Genomic DNA, 16,457 nt, shown 5'->3' with positions numbered 1-16,457 from the left:
TATAACACGATTATAAATGGTAACAATAGATTCCTCGATCTTATTTTTTGCACTTTGGAGGTACTATGCACTCGTTGCGACCTCCCTCTGACGCGTGAGGATATGCCACATCACCCCGCATTAGACTTAGAAATACCTAACTTACTAAACAAAAATATATTAAAGGATCCAGTCTATAAAATTTACAACTTTAAGAAGGCTAATTATGACGTCATTAAATCTCGGTTATGTTCTATAGATTGGTCCTTTTTACTTAAATGCACCAATATTAACGACATGGTGACAAGCTTTTATGAGGTATTACAGAACATAATTGATGACGAGGTTCCACAAGCAATGTCTAATGACCGCCGCTACCCGGTTTGGTTTAGTAAACCCCTAATCAAAATTATTAAAGAAAAAGCTAAATACCATCGCCTATGGAAAAGAATTAGTAAGGGGTTAGATTATGATTCATTTGCCGTACGGTGGCCAAGAGGTCTGTAACAGCTTTTCGGAATATTTTCTCTCAGTGTACAATCAACCTCATAACTCCAACAATTATAATATTAACTTTCCTACTTTGCAGACAAATTTTACTAACATAATTAATTCCATAAAAATTTCTAGAAATATAGTTCTTAAATGTATGTGTAATTTATATATTAACAAAGGGGCTGGAAGTGACGGTATTCCTCCTTTATTTGTAAAATCATGTGCAGAGTTACTTGCAATACATCTTGCTATAATTTTTAGGCAATCCGTTAATACAGGCGTCTTTCCCGATAAATGGAAAGAAGCTTATATTATTCATATTTACAAGAGTGGCTCACGACAAAAAGTTGAAAATTATAGACCTATATCAATATTGTCAGTTTTTGCAAAATTATTTGAGTCCGCTGTCCATGACCAGCTGTATCCAGCTGTCACAGCTTATATTCCATCCTCTCAACACGGCTTTTTACTGAAGAGATCAACCGTCACCAACCTCGCTGCATTCACAGACTACGTAACTAAATACATGGATGGGGGCTCTCAGGTTGACGTTGTGTACACCGATTATTCTAAATGTTTTGACCGTATTGACAATGGTATCTTAATATCGAAATTAATGGGTGTAGGTGTACATGGTGACCTTCTGAGATGGTTGATCTCTTATCTAAAGGACAGATTACAAGCAGTTAGGATTGGAATTAATAAATCAAACTTTGATCGCATACCCTCTGGCGTACCACAGGGATCTCACTTGGGGCCCCTGCTTTTCAATATTTATCTGTATGATGTTGAGACTTGCTTCATCTACTCCAAAATTTTAATGTTCGCCGATGATCAAAAAATATTTTTTCCCATTAATAGTTTGGCTGATTGCGACAAACTTCAATCAGACCTTCATAGACTCTCAGATTACTGTAGAATTTATCGACTGGAGTTAAATGTCAACAAATGCCCAACTATCACTCATACCCGAAAACGCAATTTTATCTCTCACAACTATTCTCTTAATGGTACCACTATTTCCAGAGTTGAGCACGTCCGTGATCTTGGAGTAATGATGGATAGTAAGCTTTTGTACACTTGTCACTATGATTACATAACACAAAAAGCTTATAGAATGCTTGGATTTTTACATAGAAATGTTAAAAGTTTTAAAAAAAATGCCTCCCATAAAATTTTGTATTTCGCTTATGTTCGTAGCATTATGGAGTACGTCTCACCGATCTGGTCCCCATCGTATGTTACTTACATTTCTCAATTAGAGTCTATTCAGCGGTCCTTTACACGTCGCCTAAATTATGTTCTTCGAAGAAAGGACGAATACGAGGATAGACTTAAATATTTTGGTCTACTTACCCTTGAAGATAGACGGAAACTAGCAGACATGAAATTATTATTTGATGTGGCTAACTCTGCAATAGATTGTTCGCTTCTGACCGGACGGATCGGAGCATGGGCCGTACAGCACATACACGGAGTAGATGCCTTTTCGACGTTGGCCAACCGCGTACTAATTCTGTTTTGCACAGGATAGTAAATTTATACGAAAAAAAATTTAAAGATATTGACATTTTTTTCATCAGCCGTAATAAATTTATTAACTCAGTGATCGAGCACATGTCCCAAGCTGAGAACGATGCCCTTTAGACTGAACACTACACACTACTCACAACTCATAACACTCTCGCATATTCATACACACTCTATACACATATCTATTTAATAATCATGTATCACAAGCACACATTATTCAGCACTTTTTCTTCTTTATTTTATATAATTACTTACCATTTATTTGTCAGCGTTATTATTTCATTATAATTTAATCTGCCAAACTTTGTTAAAGGCAATACAAGTATATAGTTTATAGAATTAATCTGTAGAATAGAAATGCTGTAAAGTTTACTTAAAATAAATAAATAAAATAAACAAATATAGATATTTCTCTTATTTCATATTAAATATAGCTCTTCTTTGCAGATAATTTATTTACAGACCCATTTTTTGGGCTTTCGTCATAAAGAACCAGTTTATTTATTTCAATTATATTTTCAGGTACTTCTGAGAAGATTATGTCAGAAACCCAATCTCAAGTAAGTATTTCATGTTAAAAATAATTATTATTAACATTGATTTATTATTATAATATTCTGAAGACGTGTTACGATTACGTGTTCTGGTAACTTCTGCTTGTTTTTGCTAAGATATGATGCTATCCACTGAATATTTATGTAATGTAATGTAATGATACAGACTAATTCAAGCTTATCTAGTAACAGATCGTGGGAAACTAAATCAAAGGCTTTTGAGAAATCATAAATTACTCCAGTAGTTAGATTGCTATTGTTGATGTTGGTAACTATAACCTTTACAAGAGTAAATGAAGAGTAAGTGAAGTGAGAAACTTATTTTTTTAAAAGCCAAATGCCAAAAGCCCTGTACTTTCCCCGGGGCGTAAAAAGAATAGGGGAGTCCCAGGCCCATGGGTGTTGTAAGAGGCGACTAAGGGCTTTTTAGAAGTGGGAGAGTCACGCTGTCGTCTTATGACGTCAGCACAATCGGGCCAGACTCGTCCGGGTTAATTACCACACTCGCACAGAATACCGGCGTGAAGTAGCGGCCTAGTGCCGCTATGTTTCGCATAGGTTAGTGTCGAGGACCAGTGGTCATCCCTTACCCCCACCCCCTCCCCCCAACAAAATATGAGAGCGGTCCATAAAGAGATATTACCCCAGGAAGGTACCGGCTCTACCAGAGCCGGAGAATCCCTCCCCGAGCACTCTCGCTCGGGCTGCCCTTCGTATTCTGGGGTGGGCACAGAACCGCGCATGACCGCGGACAAACGAGGCAGAAACACCACGGCACCCCGCTCCACGCTCCATGTGGACTTTTGCAATATCAGGGGAATTCACTCCAACTTAAACGCCGTCCACCACCACCTTGAGACGGCGCAGCCGGCCTTGTGTTTCCTTACGGAGACGCAGATATCTCGACCTAGCGATACGTCATATTTAACGTACCCCGGGTACAAAATTGAGCACATTTTTTTGCCTCATGCCGGGGTATGTGTGTACGTTAGGGAGGATATCTGCTGTCGCCGTCTCGGCAATTTTGAGGGTAGGGACCTGTCTACTCTCTGGCTCCGCGTAGATTGAGAGGACCGCGTTCGTATCTATGCGTGTGTCTACAGGTCCCATAGTGGTAACACAGAAACCGATCATCTCATGGGTTGCGTTCAAGTGGCAATTGACGACGTGCTTGCACAGATCCCCTCCGCTGAAATCGTAGTCTTGGGTGATTTCAACGGGCACAATGCCAAATGGCTTGGATCACGTACCACAGACTACGCAGGGCGATCTGTGCATAATTTTGCATTGGCGTATGGTCTGTCCCAATTGGTTGAGTCGCCAATGCGGCTCCCGGATGTGGATAGCCACATGCCGTCCTTATTAGATCTTCTGCTGACTACACATCCCGATGGTTACCAGGTCTTTTTCGACGCCCCTCTCGGAACGTCCGACCATTGCCTGGTCAGGAGTGTAGTGCCTATCCGACGCCAACGTCGCAGACCACCAGCGACCCGCCGCGTTTGGCACTACAAGTCAGCAGATTGGGATAGGATGCGTTCCATTTTTGCATCCTACCCTTGGGGCAGGGTTTGTTTCCCTTCGGATGATCCTAGTGCCTGCGCCGTTGCAGTAGCCGATGTGATACTGCAGGGCATGGATATTTTTATACCAAGCTCTGTAGTACCGATCGGTGGCATATCACAGCCCTGGTTCGATGCGTCAGTTAAAGCAGCATCTGACTGCAAAAAACAGGCGTATCGAACTTGGGTTGCGGCGCTGGGCTCAAAGGATCCGAACTGCAAAGTTCTGAAGAGGAAATATAACCATGCCTCCAGATCCTTTAAGCGGCAAACCGCCCGTGCGAAATCGAAGCACGTCGTCAAAATCGGCGAGCAGCTTTCCAGTTACCCGACCGGAACACGCAAGTTCTGGTCGTTGTCGAAAGCTGCTCTTGGTAACTTCAACCAGCCGTTGCACATGAGGAATGACACCCTGGCCCATACGGCAAAAGAGAAAGCCGAGCTCCTGTGCGCTCTTTTCGCCTCCAACTCGACACTTGACGACAACGGAAAAACACCGCCGACCATCCCGCGGTGTCAGAGCTCTATGCCTAAAGTACAGTTCAGACAAAAAACTGTTAGGCGAGCTCTGTTTTCGTTGGATGTCAGGAAGTCGAGCGGGCCGGATGGCATTTCTCCAATCGTGCTTAGAACGTGTGCCCCTGAGTTGACGCCGGTGCTAACGCGTTTATTCCGACACTCTTATTCCAAAGGCGTAGTCCCTGACTCATGGAAGTCAGCCCTTGTCCATCCGATCCAAAAAAAAGGAGACAGTTCGGATCCGGTGAACTACAGGCCTATTGCTATCACCTCCCTGCTCTCTAAAATCATGGAGAGCATAATTAGACGCCAGCTTTTAGTATACCTAGAGGGTCACCAGTTGATCAACGACCGACAGTACGGCTTTCGCCATGGACGGTCGGCAGGTGATCTTCTGGTATACCTAACACATAGATGGGCGGCGGCTATTGAAAGCAAGGGGGAAGGCCTGGCAGTTAGCCTGGATGTAGCGAAGGCCTTTGATCGTGTATGGCACAAGGCACTCCTCTCAAAACTTCCATCATTTGGGCTTCCCGAGAGCTTGTGCAAGTGGACCTCCAGCTTCCTCACTGGGCGTAGCATACAGGTCATTGTCGACGGATATTGCTCGAACCCGAAGCCCGTGAATGCTGGAGTGCCCCAAGGCTGTGTGCTATAACCTACGCTGTTTCTTCTGCATATCATTGATATGTTGGACACCTCCAACATACATTGCTATGCGGATGACAGCACTGATGATACCGTATACACGGGCCATGCAGGTCTCTCTCGGGAAATCGTCGACCAGTGCCGGGAGAAACTTGTGTCTTCTATCGAGTGCTCTCTCGAGAAGGTCGCGGAATGTGGTAAATTGAACCTTGTCCAATTTAACACCCAGAAGACTCAAGTTTGCGCGTTTACCACTAAAAAAACCCATTTGTCGTATCACCGCTCTTCGAGAACACTTCTCTTAAAGCCGCGCCTAGTATCGGAATACTGGGTCTCAAAATCTCGAGCGATTGCCAATTCCGTGGCCATCTGGAGGGCAAAGCCAAATTGGCTTCGAAGAAGCTGGGCGTCATCAATAGAGCACGGCAATACTTCAAGCCCGCCCACATTCTAGCGCTCTACAAAGCGCAGGTCCGGCCACACATGGAGTATTGCTGTCATCTCTGGTCTGGCGCACCCCAGTATCTGCTCGATCCATTTGACCGCGTGCAACGTAGAGCAGCTCGAATTGTCGGGGACTCAGTGCTCTGTGAACGGCTGGATCTCTTGGCGTTGCGTAGAGACGTCGCATCATTGTGTGTCTTCTACCGCATTTATCACGGGGAGTGTTCCGAAGAGCTGTTTAACCTGATTCCTGCCGCCGAATTCCACCTTCGCACGACACGCCACAAGTTAGGATTTCATCCCCACCATCTGGATGTGTGGCGGTCCTCCACAGTGCGGTTTTCAAGGAGCTTTCTCCCTCGGACTACAAAGCTATGGAATGAGCTTCCTTGTGCGGTGTTTCCGGGACAATACGACATGGGTACCTTCAAAAAAAGCGCGTACACCTTCCTTAAAGGCCGGCAACGCTCTTGTGATTCCTCTGGTGTTGCAAGAGAATGTGGGCGGCGGTGATCACTTAACACCAGGTGACCCGTACGCTCGTTTGTCCTCCTATTCCATAAAAAAAAGCCAAACTGGTCGGTGCTAATTATGTGAAAATTTTTGCAATAGTCGATTAATTTTTGGACATGCTTCTTTCATATATTTTAGACAGCATGGGTATCAACGTTTCTATACGATAATTATTAAGATCACATTTTCACCTTTTTTAAATAGCGGCTTGACTATTGAATATTTCAAGGCGTCATGAAAGTGCCCATCTCAAATGATGAATTTATTAAATGTGTTAATATGGCAGTTAATTTATTAGCAGACTCTTTAATAATTTTGGTGTTGATTTCATCATAAACTACAGAATTGGAGTTAGTTAAAGACATTACTTTTCATCCAACTTTGTTTTCTGTCATGGGTTTTAGCAAGATTGAGTCTACAGGGGCTATATTAGATGATTTTTTAATAAATTTCTGTGTTGTTGTTAAATAAATGAAGTGATTGTTAAAGGCAGTAGCAATTTCAATTTAATAGTTCATAGTTAGTACATAATATATAAAACACTTAAATCTAAACAGTATCCAATGAAAAACTTATACGTATTAGAAAATTATGTCTACAACTAAATAATTGGGTATATCACGCACATAGAAACAAGAATGATAGGTAGGTAAAAACTTATTGAACGAAAAACTAACCAAAACCGACTAGTGTATAACTTGGCACTTTTTGACATGATATACTTAATTGCTAATTTATATAAATGGAGAGAGAGACATGAAAAATATATTATTCCTAAAATAACTTATTAATTAGCAACTTATTCTAATAAATGTGTTAGTAGTATGTTTAGTCTTGCTTGATGCAATATAGAATAGTTTACGACGCCAAGAGTTAATCCGTGGACACCTTAAAGATATTTTAGAAAATAGATATTATGGAGAGTCAACGCCGTTGTTTAGAAGCTTAAATAAAAGGTTTTGATATCAATGAACACGTCTGTCAGTAATTGCTTTAATGTGATAGTCGTTTTATGAACCGATTATGGACTCTTTCCATTTTATCTTTATGTACCTTATACTGAGGACTCCAGACTATGGAAGTATGTTCCAGAGAAGACCTAACGAACGAGTAACCTTATTTATTTTACGTTAAGCCCTTCCGAAGCTGAGCCGTCCCGCTCCATCACATTTGCTAGACGTTTGATGACCTTTTAAATGGAGCAGGCGCCCACGACTTGCGTAGATTCATTGACGTGTCAATCTGTGTTTAGTTTGTACGGAACTGTACTTGCTTAATCGATCTAAGCTCATTAGTTATAGGTAGAAGCGGGAGTAGGATTCATTTTCTTAATTAATCTCCCAAGTTTTTCCCAGACATGCTCTTTGCGTTTTAAGTCGGGCAGCGCGCTGGCCACCTCATAACATTGATATCCACATCTCGTAGGTATTCAAAAACTATGGCCATTTAGAATACAATTAGCGTGTAGTGTATCAATCAAGGAAAATCTAATATAGTTTTCAATTTCGGTCCAGTTATACACCTACACTAACTGCATAAATAACTTTGTAATACCATGTATTTATATGAAATTACAAAGTTATCTTTGCAGTTGGTATTTGTGTTGCAAGCTTATGTGGCACATTCGAGAATTACAAGTAAAGAATTACAAAATACCTAAACTAAGAAGCATCTCACGATCAGATTTGACAAAAATTGTAACATCAAAGCCTCCGAGAAGAACCCATAGAGACAGGGAGTGGGATTTGAGAAAAACTTTAAGCTCAATATGTAGTACCGGAAAAGAAAAACAAGAAGATTACGTACAAAAATTAAAAAGCTTTCAGAAAATCCTGTTATAGTATTCATTTAGTAGAAGGTAGGCACTAAAAAAGAAAAAAGTTGGAATGTCTACAAAAAGAAATGAGATGCCATCAAAAACAAAAATTGTAAAAAAGCAAGTATCAGTTCTTCCACCGTAAAAATTCCAAGTTCTGTCAATTTATTTAGTCCCTACTTAAGGGTCCTTCTGTATTAAGTTATTACGAAATTAGCTCATCAAACAACATCTTATAGTGACCATTGTTATTGTATATATATATAAAATATTTCATATTTTAAATAAATATATTAACTTGGTCATACTAATCAATCTAATTAAATGTATTATTACTTGTGAGATACATTTTTTTAATACAATAAAATAAAGATATACATACTATTAATACAAGAAAAAAAAGACGTTATACCAAACACGAGACTTGGGTAATACAAAAATTATTTGTATCTCAAAAATTCAAAATAATATTATTAATTTAAATAAAATAATTATCTAATAGAATAGCCTTATTCAAAAAGTCAAGATAAGAATTAAAAGAAGAAGATGAGCCGATTAAAGAATATATAGAGGACTAGCTGATACCCCGCAACTTTGACTGCGTACACACTGGATTTTTCAAATCGGTTCAGTAGTTTTGAAGCCTATTCAATGCAAACAAACAAACAAACAATCAAATCTTTCCTCTTTATAATATTACTATAAAAAGGCATTTATTTTCTCAAAATTTATTCCTTTAGAATTCTTTTTGATGTCATTTCTAATATACTAGATACTACTACCACTTCGGAAACAAATGGCGCTCTGAGAGAGAAGAAGCGGCGCAAGAAACTCTCCCAGCATTCTTATTTTGCACTCTTTTCAATAAAAATATACAATGTTTTACAGTCATTTCTATCGATATAAAATAATCACAATCTAGTCCCAGGATGTCCGAGCATTATATTATTGATGATCATTATATTAGAAGATTTTTTAACAGATTTAGGGCTCTATTTTACACTCCATAATGCTTTAGTTTTAGGAGTAAAGTTTCAAGGTGGACGCAGTCAAATGCTTTGGACAAATCAGAAAAAATGCCCAATGCATCCTGTGACTCTCCCCAGGCGTCGTAGATGTGCTCAATGAGTCTAGTACCCACATTAATTGTTGATAAGCCCCTAGTGAAACTTAATTGATTTTTGTTCATTAATTAACAAAAATGCATTTGTAGCTTGAAGCAAAAGTTTTTCAAAAATTTTACTAAAAACAGGCAGCACTTAAAAAGGTCTGAAATTAGCATGGTCAAAAGAACTGCCCGATTTAAACAAAGGTATAACTTTGCTACAGCAATTGCTGTATTTCATGAGGTCTGGAAACACACCCTCATCTATGCATTCATTATAAATTATTGCTAATAGAGGTGCTATAATGTCAAGTATATATTTTACAATATTAGTCGAATGGCCCCATAGGTCTTTTGTATTTTTTAGATTAATTAATTTGAAGATTTTTATTATATCGCTACCTGTAACATACTTAAATTTCAAATCAGTGGAAGATACTGGTACGTGTAATTTAAGCATGTGCTGCTTTTGGTGAAGAGTTAAGCTTTTTGGTCGTGATAATCGGGATTTCGGAGAAGTATTTATCAAATTCTCTCATTTCTTAAGAAACCTCCATGTATTGCCCTACTTCTACAAAACGAACTGACTACTTTATGTTCTCTAAAACTAAACTGGAGCTGATGACTTTTACGCCAATGTTCTGTAATACATAATATATCTATATTACAGCAGCTCAAAAACAGTTCAATTTCTAATTCCTTACTTGAGATACCTTGTTTGTTCTGGTGAACAATATTGATGAGCTTTATATTATGATTATCTCTAGCAGTAACAGTTACATTTGGTGAATGTTGCCTGTTTTATATGATATTGCAAGAGATGTCCTCCCTTGTCGAATAACTTAATTTAAATTATTTGAAGAAAAACCTTCATTGTTATATTTTTGTACATTAGTACTAACATATTCCCCAATAGAGGCTTGTTTGTCAGTTATTTCACAATTTTGCCCAATAGAGGCATGTTTATTAAAACTATAAGCTACTAACGTAGCCAGCTGTCGCCTAAATCAAAGTGGTAGGTATAGGCTACTATTAGTTTAATTCAGCTTATAATTAAGGAAATTATATTATTATACAAAGTTGTATTTAATTTAAATATTTTTCTATTTTGCTCCTGTGTCAAATCCGAGGAGTATGGGAATGTACACATCATCACTTTGGATTTGGTGTTATTGCAAATATTAACTAGTTTTTCTATATTTTTAATCAGGACCTTATTTCTAATATTATGAGTATTATTACCAAACATTATACCTATGATTGTTTTATCTCTTGGATTTATTTTTGGTACGGAATTTACGAGGTTATTGAATGTTATATTGGATTTACATATATTTATCACCTTACAATTCTCTGCAAGTGCATTATTTAATAAAGATTCAAACCCTTGGCCAATTTTGTCTGAAAGTAGTACAAACTTACTTGGTGCACTTGTATCCATACTTTGACTAGTTTTTAATGACGATACACTTGGGTGTTGATATTTATCTAACAAATGTATATTAGTTGTGCTGGAGCAGTGGCACATATTATTATTATTTTTTATGAAAGATTCAAAGCGTTCCATATTTTCATGGCCTAACTGAATTAAGCAATCGGCCTGCTTAATATGTTCTGATATTTGCTCCTGCGCTGAATTATATTTTTCAGTAATGTTTTGCAACATTGTTTCTAGAGCAGATATTTCATTATTTAATATATGTGTATCAATTTTATATATTGTATGAGACTCTGTTAGATTATTTTTTTACTATCTTATTATATTTTTGTAATTTTTTCAGCATCTCTGGGTTTTTGACTTTATTTTACAAAATTTTTGGCCTAGGAATTGGTTATTAAGGAGTTTGCTAGTTTTTGCTGTAAACCTTTTGATTTTTAAATATTTCTTTATCTTTTTATGTGAATTAGTTGTCATATAATTCTTATTATTAGTGGAGCTTTCATTTGGTGAATCTACAGATACCATGCTTTGTTTTTGAAGCAATTCAGACTCAAGTAGGTTTATTTGACTTAAAGCCCGTTCATATTCTGAACTACATTTGTCAAATGAATTTATGATTTTTAGTAAGCTGTCCCTTTCTAAGGTTAAATCAATTTTTGTGCATCTCTGCCAGCTTGGATTTAAGAGAAGAGTTTGTTTTAAATACTTTGATCTCCAATTCACACTCTTCCCGTTCATTTAAAAGTATTTGACAAAGATCCTTTGACTTCTTTAGCTTAGCTTAGCTTCCTTAGCAGCACAGCTCAGCTTGTTTTCCATTACTTTCATGGTAGCCTTCCGTGTTTGCATGGTGAAGCTTGAAGTCTTGGGAACTTTTAGGCAGTAGTTAGGTATCTGTCAAAATAGAAAGCTTTTGTATAATATTGTTGTTATAGTGTGTGAGAAGAGGATATGTAAAATTCTCCCCGGGTTTACAGAATAACTCCAAAAGTGCAGAACTCAATGGTTTGGTATGATTAATTGCTAATGCTAGGTTTTATTAAAATTTAATAATGCTATTATTTTGATTACTTAGAGAATTATTCTGTTTTTTTCTACTAGGATGTATAGAGGAAGAAGGATGATGGTGTATATATATAAATAGATGTATAAAGTATGGAATATAGATGCTCCTGGTCATGAATGACTATAATAGTATTCTTTTGGTTATCATCATCTTATCATGAAAAATTATCCCAAATACGTTTTTATTTCGCCGAGAACAATATCCATATTGTTTAAATCATATCTTGCGCGCCGGACACCTTGGATTCTAAATATGATGCATAAGAGCACTGCAAATGCTATTCATGTTGGTCGGATGATACTTGAAGCATTCAAAAGAATTATGTGCGGTGGCCATCTTGGATTTTCCAAATAATCTATACTTCGTTTTATGCCATTATGAGATTCTTGTATAATTATTTTCGTTAAATATCTTTCTTTCGCCGTTATTCGTTATAGTATGTAAAACAATTACGGGATTTTCATGATTATTGGTTGAGTAACGCGTAACGAGTAGCGTAACACGCGGCTGTGTTTCCGTGACAAAATGACAAGGTCACCTCCAAAACAAACGCGTTAACCTTTCTAATATAGAAATATAGTTTTCCTTTCATCACCCTGCCAGACGTTCTTGTACACGCCTCTTACAACATTAACAGCTAATTTCTGTGAAATAATCTTGTGGTTACATAATATCAACCTAACTAAACCTTCGTTAACCCCAAATTATGCCATCGAACAAGCTATGTAAATGTAGCACGTTATCTGTGACCGACCGGGTCGTGGCGCAGGTAACGAGCTCTCCAGACACATTAGCACACAAACGTCCTGCGTGACATTCCAGCAGCGCTTACAGTAATACCTACGTGACATTCAAGAACATACATGTCCAGATTAGCAATTATTTAGACGGAGCTCATTATTTCAATTTAAATGATAGCTCCCTCTAAATAGTAAACTATTGTTATCATTCAAACAAAAATCGAAATATATTTATTCAAAATAGGATTTCATTCGAAAAAGTGAAAGAAAAGGAACGAGTATCTTTTTTTCATACAAATATGTTTTAAATGTAAGATCATACAAAAAAAATATTATCAAATAGCCTGAGGGCGATCGCTCCGATCCCATTCGTGTTAAATACTAATCTCAAAACTTGTCTAATAATATAATCCGATGTTTTATTTATCACGTTTCTGGCAAAATAATACGACTCATTTACTTTTCACAGATTTGATTAACTTAGAATATTTTTTTGATATCCAGACCAGAGCTTCGGAAACTAAGATATTATTTTTCAATCTCTTAATAAAAACAATATTAATAAAATATTGTTTTACATAAGTAATTACCCAAGTTAAAGGATACATCGTTTAGATAGTGTGCAGTTGAATTCCAAGATTGACAGTCAGGGCGTTGTTTAATAAAACTTTTAAATTTATAAAGAGTAACATTGACACATTTGTTGCTCTTCAAACTATTGTGTACGTTATAGAGCTTCCTAGAATTAGTAAATATAATTCCTTGCTTATCGTACTTACTTCTGAAAATTATTACTTTTAAAGCAACAATTTTCGAAGAATCAGTGCTCAATATTTTTGGGTCATCAATAAAGCTGCATATTCTGTTGATAAAAGTTTTCGCTTTTTAAAATCTGAAACCAATTCATAAAATGTGTGAGTTTAATATTGTGTGTTAATAAGCTTAAATTGAGCTGACTTAACCTTTAATTTTATTTGCAATAGACGATATTATGAGTGAAAATAAAATTAAATGTCAGTTATATTTTGACTTTCAGTTCCTCGATTGTACCTGGATGACGCGCAAACACTTTGTTTTTAAATATCCCCACAGGAAAACATCGGGTCCGTTAAGTCGGGGGACCTTGAAGGGCAAAGCAATCTCCGAATCAAGAAATGAGTTGGCCAGTAAACATTATTATTATTTATTTATTTATTTTAGACAACAATAGGTCCATATATAAATGTTAGTGAAACAGTCTTAACCTATGTTAGAAAATACAGTAATAAATTACATATATCTTAGTAACAAACGTGTTCTATATTAGTTGATATATTTAATAAACTTACAAACTAAAGCAGACATCCAGTGCGCTCTCAATGCGCTGTCCTGTTTGTCTGACGGCTATCACCTTCAACATAATATTGGGACTCCTCTCCAACCTATTTTTGACTGAGGCGATTCTTTTCCGTATCATTGCGGAGAAACCATCGACACGGTTCTCCACAAACATACCGGATCCGCTACAATACCAAGGCAGTCCCCACATTATCCTGAAGATTTTTCCATTTCTCGCAGGACTCTCTTTAAGTTTCTAGCGGTATGAGCTGATGGAATAGTAAATCATTGTTTAGTAATCCTCGTCTATTTAATTCAGGAATCAGCGAAATATCTCTAGCATATCAACTTAGCGCTCGGATGTTACTGTTATAGCGCGGTAATTTTCATCCTCAAAAAAATAAGGGCCAATAATACCAAAAGATCCTACTAAATCACGCTCTCCGCTAATTTGCGTCTGGTTCACCGGATGTTAATCATACGTGAACTGTCACTTCCATTTTTCTGCAACAACAGATTGATAGATTACTGTTTGTAATCTGTACGTGACGATAGTGAAGTAACATACTTGAAATCCACATATAATATGAAAGAATAGAAATAGAAAAAAGCATGATATGCATAGATTTCCTGCTATTGGTTTCATTTCCCTATCATTGAGCAGGAAAAACCTATGCATACTCACCAGGATGCTAACTGGGCACTATCGTTAAAATAAGCACCTCTGTATGGTCGGAATAAAAAACGAAAGAACTTGCAGATTTTGCCTCGTGGCCGATGAAACGCCTCTTCATCTCCACTGCAATTGCGGCCCACTAATGCATAAGCGTAACACCATCCTTGGCGATTATACACTACACCCAGATGCTGTTTGCAATACTCGCGTCAGAAGATACTGCGGTTCACAAACGCGGCAGGGCTTGACGACGAGCTATAAGTATGAGTGGCGAACATAATAGTTCAATTCTGGACGCGGTGTTATTAGGATCCAATTAGGACTAGGCTCTCCAAATAATAATAATAATAATTGGTTTCATGAGAACAAAGGTATAAAAACTAGCCAACTAAAGATATAATATAATGTTTAATAATTATTATAATTATATACGAACTCACATTCTTTCTCTGGTATTGCCTTACAGACGTTGCAAAAACAATATACAGACTTGGAAGCAATTACTTACAAAGAGTTTTCCTCACGATAAAACGTTAGAATTGTCGAGACTAGTTTCTTGTAACAAACAAGTGAAAGGCGTTTCTGTAACTGTAACTTTATAACTTTCTGAAAGTTTTGATCATTATTTAATTATATAATAGGATAATACAGCAAGAGGTGGTAGTGTCGTTATTGTAAAAGAAAACTATTCCCATTACCAGAGAAACCGTACACGAAGAAAAATAAATTCACTTGAATTTATTTTATGTGTATCAATAAGAATAAAAACAAAAATATATCCTCTAAGAATATCTGCAATCTACAGTCCACATAGGTATGCGATAAAAAAAGAACAATATACTAACTTCCTAAGAAGCCTTGGTAATCGATTTATATTATGAGGTCACTTTAATGCCAAAAATACATATTGTATGTATGGGCATGACAAAAAAGGCAAAGAATTATTAAATACAATAAGAGAGATGAAATGTGAGGCAGTATCTACAGGACTGATATATTGGTCAACAGATCCGAACAAGGTACCAGACCTGATTGATTTTTTAATTATAAAGAATGTAGCATCCAGCTAAATAAGAACGTACCAAAATGATGATATGAGTTCAAATCACTCTTACATAGAAATAAGTAACAATATCTTGTTCAAAGAAAATAATATAGCCCTTGTAAATAAATATACAAACTGGGATAGTTTAAAAATAGATTTAGACAATAATCCTGAACAGCTAAATGCAGCAGTTGAAAAGTTTGTGAAACGTATTCACTGCTTAAGACAATACTTCTAATTTAATTAAGAAATCAAAAAACAATTGTTATCCTATGGAGATTAGAGAACTCATTGCAGAGAAAAGAATACAAAAGAATATATAGCATCAGTAAAGATAAAATAATTTTAAATAATTTAAAATAGAAAGTGAAACGCAAAAACCAATATTCAATGATATTTCCACCAACAAAATAATATGTCCAAAAGCTAACAGGTGAAGGTTCAAAAAAAAAAAGTAGTCTGTTCTACTCTTTTTGGAAGGTTACTAAAAGACTTAAAAGTCCATTACCCAAATACCTCCTGTTAAAGACGCAGATGGGAAATGAGCCATGAACAATGAGCAAAAAGCTCAAATACTTGCCGATCACCTTGAACAGATCTTTCGCCCAAATGAGTGTGATCCTAACGAGACGCTTAGACCAGACAACACACATTATTGTAATCTCCAAACAGAAGAGATTTTATTTAAGCTCTGTTCACCTAAGGAAGTTTTAAGTGATTTGATATCCAGGGAAATTCATCAATTCCCAAAAAAAGGTCTCGTTAAATTAACGACCCTTATTAATTGTGCAATTAGATTACGACAAGTACCAGATCAAGACACATGAACAAAGTGACTTCCTCTTGTTTTAATCTTATAATTAAATGTAGCAGTTTAAGTTAAAGTAGAATTCCTTATTAATCTAAGTTAAGGCTAGATTGTAATACAAATGGAGCAATATTATAACAACTATATTAATATATTCCCCAAATATTTAATTTGACTAACAATGTCCGTGATGTCC

The 16,457-nt window shown here is 36.7% G+C and overlaps 1 protein-coding gene across 1 annotated transcript in view; it reads left to right on the top strand.

Annotated features, from left to right (window-relative positions):
• The window catches only part of LOC126969640 (allatostatin-A receptor), a 149,664-nt gene that overhangs the window by 52,066 nt on the left and 81,141 nt on the right, over positions 1 to 16,457 (top strand). Inside the window, exon 2 of the mRNA XM_050815205.1 lies at positions 2,530 to 2,567. The gene's annotated coding sequence lies outside the window, so the exon portion shown is untranslated. The remainder of the gene's footprint in view (positions 1 to 2,529; positions 2,568 to 16,457) is intronic.

This window comes from Leptidea sinapis, chromosome 18 (assembly GCF_905404315.1).
Source record: "Leptidea sinapis chromosome 18, ilLepSina1.1, whole genome shotgun sequence".
NCBI classification, from domain to species: Eukaryota; Metazoa; Arthropoda; class Insecta; order Lepidoptera; family Pieridae; genus Leptidea; species Leptidea sinapis.
The sequence above is the reverse complement of the archived record's forward strand: the minus strand, read 5'-3'. Positions and strand labels throughout refer to the sequence as shown.